This window comes from Helianthus annuus, chromosome 2 (genome assembly GCF_002127325.2).
Source record: "Helianthus annuus cultivar XRQ/B chromosome 2, HanXRQr2.0-SUNRISE, whole genome shotgun sequence".
Lineage (NCBI taxonomy): Eukaryota > Viridiplantae > Streptophyta > Magnoliopsida > Asterales > Asteraceae > Helianthus > Helianthus annuus.
In genome coordinates, this window is record NC_035434.2 from 1,596,948 (window position 1) to 1,605,918 (window position 8,971).

An 8,971-nucleotide genomic window follows, 5' to 3' on the forward strand; every position below is an offset into this window, starting at 1 on the left:
GTGCTGTGGCTCCAACACTGATGGTTCGCATTATGCCCCAAGTGTTACTAGTAGTAGGATGGCATAGACTATTGATTTTAATTTTTACCAAATAGGGTCGTTATAGTCGGTTTTAATTTAGATATTAAATTTGCGACATAACCACAAAACCCTTTCACCTCTCGGGACAATTAGTTTTAGATAACCTATAAAACTAAGTTTGTCGCGACTTGGAATAACCAATTTTAAGTTAATAGAAAACTATTAAGTTATTAGTTTTGAAAATAAAACTAGTTTAATTTGCAAAACTTAACTGGTTATTGTTTATTTCAAAAACAACCTTTGTTTTATAATAAAACTTTAACAAGTTGTAAAAACAATTTAGAACTTGTTTTAATGTGATTGTGACAACTCGTACTTTACCGCCTCGTACATTACGTGTAACCATTGAACTAGTGTGATTACGTGATTATATTAATTGAATGAATGTTGTGTTATGTGCATGATGTTTACTATTTGTACATGTATGAATCGGACCGCACAACACACCCACACTCGCACAAGCCCATTCGGGCCTTATACTTTACACACGGGTTATTAGGGCAGCCCATGTGGGTTCGGCCCACTCCCCTCTAACCGTGTAAATCCCATAGTTGGGGATAGGTTTTGGTTAGTTGTCACAAACACAAAAACACACAAAACCCTAGCTAGTTTCCTCTCTCTCTCGGCTTGCTTAGAACTCGACGGCAGGACCACCATCTCGATCGGATCACACTCTCCTTCTTGTAATCGGTTAGTATGATGTTTATGCTTTCGTGTTAAGTGATGTTTGGATTACATGCTTAGATCGAATCGATTAGAATTTGCATGATGATGAACTAGGGCCGGTTAGATTATGTGGTTATGTTGGTCCTCGAATTGATTGTTATATAATCAGTTTGTAGTTGTGGTTAACTTAGAATCGAATGTTTAGATGTAAAGAAATCGGCTTCTATGATATATAATGATTATGTGATTGACTTGGACATAAATCGGATATATACGAATGCATGATCTACATAAGGATCGATGATCTTGTGGTATTACCGAATGATCAAGTAATCGGCTATGGTATGCATCGGGTTAACTTGAATGTTGGTTTGTTGATGAATTGTTAGATGTGTTCATGCAGGATATAATTAGGGTTCTTATGAATTTGTGTTGCAATTGTTCTGTTTGATCGATATCATGCTAAATGATTTGTTGAAAATTATGTTAATTGATCTGTTACCGAAACTGACCAAACTGTTAGCTGAAATCACGGATAAGTCAATGCAGGATTTATGGAAACCGGTTACACACACACGTCACACGGTTGCGACTCAGATTTGCGAGTCGAAACCTCGTGGTCACGACTCGAAACCACAACAGCACCAGCCGAGACCACGGTTGCGAGTCCCGTTGCGACTCGTAACAAGACCATGATGAACCGAGATCACCATTGCGACTCGCAACCAGCTGTTGCGACTCGTAATCTCCGGTTGCGACTCGAGATCTCTGTTGCGACTCGAGACCATCGTTTACACGCACACTGTTGGGCCTTCACTGTCACGGGCCCAATCTATTGAGCCCAACGATTTGAATTGTGGACTGTTTGCTATTGGACCGGTATACGTTTACTATTTGGGCCGAATGAGAATCTAGGCTGTTATGCTATTGGGCCGGGTATTGTTGGACTTAGACAATTGGATCCTCACATGCTATGTCTTATCTGCTTACGTGCGTACATGTTTGCCATGACTATACGTGATTACTATATACGTGCTATATACGAACCTGACTCGTATAATAACCATGATAGGACGTGGTTGACCATTTACTTGCTACTTATATTCCTTGTGTATCTGCTGAGCAAACCAAGGTGAGTTCACACAGCCAAGGCATGGGATTCCCGGGTTGGGAATTGGGTTGGATATGTTATTGTAAAAGGAGATACTCGTACTTACGCATATACCAGACTATAGACCATCGTCCTCAGGTTAGTCAGGACACGTTACGTAAAGCCTACGTAACCCAGTATATTTGCCATATGTCTCCCGGGTCGGGAAGGACACGTTACGTAAAGCCTACGTAACCCAATACCATTCACTGGCTTCCAGGTCGGAAGGCCACGCTGCGTAAAGCCTACGTAGCCCCCACGCGTACCACTGTCCTCGGGGAAGGGCACGTCACGTAAAGCCTACGTGACCCTGTACGTTTTCCTGTTCTCGGTAAAGAAGAACACATGGTCGGAAGTTAGTCTAGTAAGTACCGTTAATGAGAAGCCCTCATTAGCCAGGATGAACATGGGAAACCCCCACCATTAGTACACACTAGTATGGGAAGCCCCCACTAGCTATACTTATGCATGTTATGAACTTACTTTCTGTGAACTCGCTCAACTAGTTTGTTGATTATTTGCTGCATGCCTTGCAGGACCTTAGGTACATTACGGAGCTTGCACAGGGAGGAGCAGGTCGTTGTGGGATTTGGATTCATAAACGTTATTCGAACTTATAACTATTTTGAGATTACATACTATGCTTCCGCTATTAAAACGATGTTTGGTTTTGGAACATCAATCATGTCATGATGACTTACGTTAATTACTTTTATATTAAATGCTATGTTTGATATGATTGATGGTTTGATCCTGGTCAGTCGCACTCCCAAGCGGTGGTACTCCGCGGGTGGATTTTGGGGGTGTGACAGTGATTGTTTTTAATATTTTAAAACTCCTTTTAAAATCATGTTGGTATTTAGGTTGGTTACGTTATAACAATTTATAAGATAAAAGCAACCACCATAGCAAGATAAATATGTAAATCCATATGACCAAAATTGTTCGATCTTGCTAGAGCCTAATAGCAAGATCAAACGGGTCACGGGGTCACAACACACAAACAACCACAAGGATAGACTTGAGTGCATCTTGTTGTCTTGAGCAACTCCCACTAACTCCAAGACTTCTCTTGGCATTCGGTTTTGCTTCGGCTTTGCTTCGGGTCTTCGTATCAACAATATTTAACAAGTAAATACAACAAAGACAAAAAGCCTATCTATTACAACTTTGAACCACAAGACGGTCCAAAACCATAAACTAAACTATTACAACTTTGAGCCATCTCGGTGGCCAAAAATAATAATTACAAAACCGAATAAAATATACAACCACAAAAATAAGGTCGGGCCGGATTTACATATTCCACAACAATCACAAAATAAACCGGGCAATGTTTTTTTGGTCAATCAAAACAAAATAAAATGTTGACCAAAATAAAAGTGCCCAAAAAAAAACTTAGATAAAAAACTTTAAATAAATAAAGTTTGTGTTCTAACTCCGGTTAAAAGACCGGTACCGACTCGTATGATGTAACCAAGGCTCTGATACCACTGTTGGGTTTCCGTGGTGATCAGCCAAAATTTATTTATCAAAAACCCGGTTCAATAAATAACAGTTAATTAATTAAACAAGTTAATTAATAAAAACGCAGCGGAAATATAAACTAATGATCAACAAGACGAAACCCGACAGGATCCGGTTACATGCAAATACGAGCACAGTAAAAACATATTTAACTACCGATGAGAAGAATATACCTCGGTTAATGACTAACCGGTCGAGACACCGAGGTTCAACGAACGAGTGCTAGTAAACGAACCAACGAAACGCGGTGAACGAGGCGGCGCCAAGCGGCGGTCGACCGCGGCGAACAGCGGCGGCAGGCCGGCGGCAGCAATGGCAGCGGCGAGTAGCAGGCGGTGGCGGAGACGGGGTGACGACGGAAGCAGCGGGGCGGCGATGGCGGCGGCCCGCGGCGGTCTTGGTGGCCGGTTGTGTTTGGGTGTTGTTGAGAGCATTTTGTGTTCTCTACATTTGTTCATCCAACACACACACACTTAAAAATGCAAGACCCAAAGACCCATTATATAGATCATGAAGGCCCATGCATTTTCGCCAAGTGTCAAACATGCAAAATTGCATGTGCTTTGATTGGCCACAATATAGGTGCATGACAAGTGGCGAGAAGATCCCTTGCATGTGATGCCATTGGCTGCGATGTAGGTGCGCGACAAGTGGCGATGCAAGAGTGTTCTTGTCCCACTCGGTTCATGTCCCCGTCTCTCAGTTCAATACCCGCTTATGATCATAAAAATAATTATGATCTGTCTCATATATGGTTCGTAATTACCAGTTAAACGGGTTAAGTGGATTTTTAGTTCGTTGCCCAAGGTGTAACTCTTACGGGTCAAGACCCGGTCGACAGCGCTGACTTATCGAACCGGACATAATATCCAACACTTTCTTCCCTTATTCCAAAATCCTACCTCACCATCGTTTGGCTGAAGGTATATTTTCTGTCTTAATTTGTAGATCACTTGGTCGATGTGTGTAATCGTTTCTCTCTAAATTGTTTGATTTCTTGATTTATTTGTTAGTTAATTAGAAGTAATCCCTGCAGCTATAACTACTCTACATGTTTATCGTGATCCAAAGCCTTAAAATTATAACCCGTTTTGCACCTATTGTTGTAAAACAAGTTGTTTCTTACTTTCTTTCCATATAGTGTAATTGATTTAAAATCCAGCTGTGAATTTTAGAGATTTGGGATGTTACTTTTTTGTTTGTTTTTTATTTGAGTGCGAACAGCAGCAGAGATTTGGGATGTTACTTTCTATATAGTGTAATTGATATAAAACCCGTTCTAACAAGAACCATTTAACCCGGTTCCAAACCAGTTTTAAACGGTCCGGTTCCAGTACTCATTTCTAGAAAATTTATTCATTCTCTTTATTGTATATAATAACAACTTTTGTCAAACTCATTTCTAGCATCATGGAAGTTGAAGAAGAAAGCGATTTCTCAGACAGGGATTTGACAGGTGAATCTCAAAGCGATTTCTCGGATATGGATTTGACAGCACACAAAACAAAAACACCAAAGAGGGGGTTGACCAGGTTACCAAAAATGCGAACAACATTTACAAACTCGGGTGGAAAAAAACACAAAGTTACATTTGATGAATTGGAGAAGTTTTCTGGGGAATATAGATTAGAATTTTCAAGTTTTTTGGGAGACCTAATAAGAGAATATGTCGGATTTAGGTTTTTAGCATGGAAAACAGTGCCAACAGAAGTAAAGGATAAATTGTGGGAAGAAATAACGGTTAATTCTTTTCTCTTAATTATAAATGTATTTTTACATTTTCATGTGACTAACATACAACTTGTATTATATATTGCACCGTTTTTATGACATTGATGCATGTCGTAGGCGTTTTGTAATGACTAGGCTTGGTGACCTGCTTCGAAATTTTAGAAGAAAAGTGTATGCGGGATACATAGTACCTAACTTAGGTAAACCAAAGAAACTTGCACGAATTCCTAAGAGGGATCGTTAAATGGTGGAGCAAACAGACTGGGACAAGTTTGTAACATATACACAATCAGACAAGTTTAAGGTTGTAATCTTTTATTCTAATGTTCATCATTATTTTATTTTAAATATAGTTTTAAACTCTAATGAAATAATTACAAATTTTGTTGTAAGGATGTGTCAAATAAGACAAAAAGTGCACGATCAAAATACGTTTATGATCATCACTTGGGACGAGGAGGATATGCTTATCTAAGAGACAAACTGGTAACTTCATTTCTTCAGTTAAAGTTTGTTTTTTTGTGCTTATAATGATTTTTTGTTTGTATGTTTGATGTGTGTGTCCGTTATTTTTGGTGTATATATTACAAGGTACAAAATAACGAACTTTCAGTTGATGAGATCCCCTCTCGTGCTTTAATGTGGAGGAAAGCAAGGGAAAACAAAAACGGAGAATACAAGAATGTTGATGTCAAAGACATAGCTAATAAAATAGTAAGTTCAACTTTAAACTTTTTTGGTTTATTTTTAATTACTATAATACAAGTTTATTTGTTAACAATTTCTACAAATTGACACTGAAACGCAAATTAAAGATGGATCCGTGACCTTGATCTGGGCACGGATGCACTCACATTAGTATTTGGCAAAGAAAAAGGTGGGTATTTAAAAGGTGTTGGTTATGGAGTGACTTCTAGTAGATATTGGCAGAGTCCTCGAACAAAAGGATCATCAAAAGAACGAATTGCACAACTGGAGTTTCAACTACATAACGAGAGACTTGAGCGTGGGAAAAAAGATGAACAAATTAAGACCCTTTCGATGCAGATGGGAGAAACAAATAACACACTTAATCAAGTTTTAGCTCATCTGGCTGCACAAGGACAAACATTACAAATATGTTCATTATCTGCAGACAAAATGTCACAAACACAAGTAAGTGGCTTATTTTATTAGCAAATTAATACCTTAATAGTTTTCAAATGTTAACCATTGTTAGCTACCATAAATAGCAACCTATTTATATAAATTTACCATGTGCATTACAATTTCAGAAATTTTCCCTGTTTTATCGAATCGTATTATATGTATTGCTTCCTTGTTACATTTTGTAGGTAAATTCTTTGGATAAACATGACGGAGCAAAGCATAAGGTCAATGCTACCGCACCTAAAATAATGCAAAAAGAAATGGCACCAACGGTAAGTATGATAATTTCATTATTTTTTTATAATTTCCCATGTAATTATTGATATTTCATAACACATTTAATTGAATTGTAGGTAAAATCTATGAACAATAGTACTGGATCAAAGGACAATACTAATGTTACCACATCTAACATATCAAGTAAAGTAGTGCAAACAGAAGTCACTTCTCATGCTAACACTTCTAAAATGGTGCAAAAAGAAATGATAACGGCAAGTGTTTGACAATTTTGTATTTTTTATAGTTTTTATGTGTGATTGTTGATTTTCTATAACTTAATTAATTCAATGTTTTTAGGAAAATGTGAAAACTAGAAAAAGAGATGTTTTGTCTAAGCATGAGACTTCACTTTTTGGGACATCATCACAGTTGGAATCACAAGAAAATATACATAATATGCATTCAACAAATGTCCTAGAGGTATGTGTTATGAAAGATATATTTATACTGATTTTAACCTTAAGATGTTAATATAAAATATTTTTTTTGTAGATTAAGTGTACTCTATATACTATAAATATGAACAACTGTGTGGCTTATGGTACAATTCATTTGTCAATAGGAAAACAAAGCATTCATGGAGTTCCACTACAAGATAATTGCTATAGAGTTTCTATTGATAAAGTTGTAAAGGAAGAAGCATTTTTACCGGTAGAATCATGTGAGGTCAAAACAGTTGGGGATGCACTAAATACTTTTGTTGCTTGGCCAAAATACCTTGTCAAAACTAGCGAAAAAGTTTGTTCTTTATTAATATATGATTAATTACTCTAGCTATTGATATTTGTTTTCATGTTTTTTGCTTTAGATACCAAATCTATCAAGCATTCAAACACAAAACACTACAACTCAAGTTGCTAAAAAGCAAAAAATATGTTTTACAACACTAGATGGCATCAAAAAACAGGGAGCAAGAAGAACAAGAAAAACACTTTAAACTAGTACTTATTTTATGTTTACAACCATTTCCTTTTGCAACATTTGTAGATAGTTTTTGATTAGAAGTTTAGTTTTTGGTATTATTGTGCACAGATTTTGGTTTATTAATTTTAATATTATTTGGTTTTAGGTTTTCTCATGTTTATTATTGTACAAAAAGTTGAAAACAAAACAACTAGTTATAGGAAAATGGCTACACAGAAACACAATATACATGTGTGGCTAAAGGTTAGCCATAAGCCACACTTAAAAGCACAAAAGTTCATGTGGCTTTACATAAACATTAACCACACCATTGTCATTTTATCTTTTTGTGTCACAAAATCATAGTAAACATTTTGTAAAAACAAATTATGTGTGACCAAAGATTAAACAATAGTCACATAGTAATATTACAAATTTTCATGTGGCTTTACATAATTACTAGTCACATCATCGTCACTTTGTTTATTTTGCCGTGACGAAATGTTAGCAATTGTCATGGGTAAAAAAGATTATGCGTGACCAAATGTTAGACAATAGTCACATTTAAAATTACAAAATTTCATGTGGCTTTACTTGATCATTAGTCACACCATCGCCATTGTGTTTATTTTGGTGTGACGAAATATTAGCAAACGCCATGGGTAATTAATATTATTGTGTTTATTTTGGTGTGACGAAATATTAGCAAACGCCATGGGTAATAAATATTATGTGTGACTAAAGATTACACAATAGCCACACTTAGAAAGAAAAAAAATTTCATGTGGCTTTACATAACTTTTTGCCACACATTTTAAGTATTCATGATACCAAACGTCATGGGAAAAGAAAATTATGTGTGACCAAATATTAGACAATAGCCACACTTAAAATTACAAAATTTCATGGCTATAGATAACCACTAGCCACACCATAGCCACTTTGTTTCTTGTTTGTGTGACGGAATGATACCAAACGTCACAGGAAAAGAAGATTATGTGTGACCAAATGTTAGACAATAGCCACACTTGAAATTACAATATTTGGCGTGGCTATAAATAAACACTAGTCACGCCATAGTTACTTTGTTTTTTGTTGTGTGACAGAATGATACCAAACGTCAAGGGAAAGAAAGTTATCTGTGACAAAATGTTAGACAATAGTCATACTTATAATTACAAAATTTAATGTGGCTATACATAACCATTAGCCACACTTTCATCACTTTGTTTTTTGTTTGTGTGACAGAATGATATCAAATGTCATGGGAAAAACAAATACGTGTGACAAAATGTTAGAAAATAGCCACACCATCATTACTTTGTTTTTATTGTGTGGCGAACTAATAACAAATGTCATAGGAAAAACATATATACGTGACCAAAAGTTAGAAAATAGCAACATTTGCAATAAATTCATGTGACAATGTAATAGAACCGGCCACACTTACAATAAATTCATGTGGCCGTTGCTACCTTTTAGCCA

The 8,971-nt window shown here is 36.5% G+C and overlaps 2 long non-coding RNA genes across 2 annotated transcripts; both read left to right on the forward strand.

Moving 5' to 3' along the window:
* Positions 1 to 5,571: 5,571 nt before the first annotated feature.
* On the forward strand, positions 5,572 to 5,846 carry LOC110901574. The gene is made up of 2 exons (XR_002570978.2): positions 5,572 to 5,641; positions 5,747 to 5,846. It is a non-coding gene; the product is annotated as an uncharacterized LOC110901574 (long non-coding RNA).
* A 685-nt stretch (positions 5,847 to 6,531) lies between these two features.
* Positions 6,532 to 6,783, forward strand: LOC110901578. Its single transcript, XR_002570979.1, has 2 exons — positions 6,532 to 6,576; positions 6,658 to 6,783. It is a non-coding gene; the product is annotated as an uncharacterized LOC110901578 (long non-coding RNA).
* The last annotated feature ends 2,188 nt before the right edge of the window (positions 6,784 to 8,971 follow it).